This window comes from Hordeum vulgare, unplaced genomic scaffold (genome assembly GCF_904849725.1).
Source record: "Hordeum vulgare subsp. vulgare unplaced genomic scaffold, MorexV3_pseudomolecules_assembly, whole genome shotgun sequence".
Taxonomy (NCBI): Eukaryota; Viridiplantae; Streptophyta; class Magnoliopsida; order Poales; family Poaceae; genus Hordeum; species Hordeum vulgare.
In genome coordinates, this window is record NW_025422735.1 from 208 (window position 1) to 2500 (window position 2293).

Consider the following 2293-nt stretch of genomic DNA (forward strand, 5'->3'; position numbering starts at 1 on the left):
AAGCTACCGTGTGCCGGATTATGACTGAACGCCTCTAAGTCAGAATCCAAGCTAGCATGCGACGCCTGCGCCCGCCGCTCGCCCCGACCCACGTTAGGGGCGCTTGCGCCCCCAAGGGCCCGTGCCATGGGCTAAGTCGGTCCGGCCGATGTGCCGTGATTGGCCGCCTCGAAGCTCCCTTCCCAACGGGCGGTGGGCTGAATCCTTTGCAGACGACTTAAATACGCGACGGGGCATTGTAAGTGGCAGAGTGGCCTTGCTGCCACGATCCACTGAGATCCAGCCCCATGTCGCACGGATTCGTCCCTCCCCCACACCTTTCATTGAAATGATAAGGTTCGAAAGTGCAACTGGCAAAGTTGGCCTACCTACATGGCTAAGTCCAACGGAAACCGTACGTGCCAAGTCACAAGAGATATGGTAAAGTCCGCCCCGGGACTTACGCAATCACTCGCTAAGTCCAACGGAAACCATACGTGCCAAGTCGGAAGAGATATGGTAAAGTCCGTCCTGGGACATACGCAATCATAAGCTAAGTCCAACGGAAACCATACGTGCCAAGTCAGAAGACATATGGTAAAGTCCGTCCTGGGACATACGCAATCATCCGCTAAGTCAAACGGAAACCATACGTGCCAAGTCACAAGAGATATGGTTAAGTCCGTCCTGGGACATACGCAATCACCGGCTAAGTCCAACGGAAACCATTCGTGCCAAGTCACGAAGAGATATGGCCAAGTCCGTCCCGGGACATACGCAATCACCCGCTAAGTCCAACGGAAACGATACGTGCCAAGTCACGAAGAGATATGGTTCAGTCCGTCCTGGGACATACGCAATCACCCGCTAAGTCCAACGGAAACTATACGTGCCAAGCCACGAAGATAACGGTCGAGGCACCATCGGAACAAGTAAATACGACATGGGACATGAACGTGTAAAATGGTTCACGGGCGAAGAACGGGTACGACGACCATTGTGGAAGAAACTGGACGCGCACTATGATAAACAAACGATAACCATGCGGGGCGCACCGACGAAACCACGTACGATGACACGGGGCGCACCGAAAAACGGGTACGGCGGCCGTGTTGCAAATAACTGGGCGCGCACCATGGAGAACAGGGGAAAACAATGTGCGTGGAATGGACGGATGCACGTACGGGCACACGGGCCAAAAAACGTGAACGCGAGGAAACGGGAAAGAACGGGGTACGACGGCCGTGGTGCAAAAAACTGGGCGCGCGCCATGGAAAACGGGTGAAAAGCATGTGCGTGGCATGGACGGATGAACGTACGGGCACACGGGCCAAAAAACGTGAACTTGAGGAAACGGGGAAACACGGGGTATGACGGCCGTGTTGCAAAAAACTGGGCGCGCACCATGGAAAACTGGGGCAAACCATGTGCGTGGCATGGACGGATGCACGTACGGGCACACGGGCCAAAAAACGTGAACGTGAGGAAACGGGAAAGACGGGTACGGGGCCGTGTTGCAATAAACTGGGCGCGCACCATGGAAAACTGGGGCAAACCATGTGCGTGGCATGGACGGATGCACGTACGGGCACACGGGCCAAAAAACGTGAACGTGAGGAAACGGGGAAAAAACGGGTACGGCGGCCGTGTTGCAATAAACTGGGCGCGCACCATGGAAAACTGGGGCAAACCATGTGCGTGGAATAGACGGATGCACGTACGGGCACACGGGCCAAAAAACGTGAACGTGAGGAAACGGGAAAGAACGGGGTACGACGGCCGTGTTGCAAAAAACTGGGCGCGCCATGGAAAACGGGTGAAAACCTTGTTCGTGGCATGGACGGATGAACGTACGGGCACACGGGCCAAAAAACGTGAACTTGAGGAAACGGGGAAACACGGGGTACGACGGCCGTGTTGCAAAAAACTGGGCGCGCACCATGGAAAACTGGTGAAAACCATGTGCGTGGCATGAACGGGTGCACGTACGGCCACACGGGCCAAAAAACGTGAACGTGAGGAAATGGGAAAAAACGGGCACGGGGGCCGTGTTTCAAAAAACTGGGCGCGCACCATGGAAAACGGGTGAAAACCATGTACGTGGCATGGACGGATGCATGTACGGCCATACGGGCCAAAAAACGTGTAAACGGGGATCCGGGGAAAAACAGTGTACCCCTTCTTCACAAACGAAGGGCAGGGGTCCCAAGGGGGGCTAAAACCCTCGGGTATATTGGGGAGGAGGGGGCTCCTCCCTGCTTGGGTGTGGGAAATCGGTGGGTTTGCATATGAAATCATATGCAAACCTCCCGTT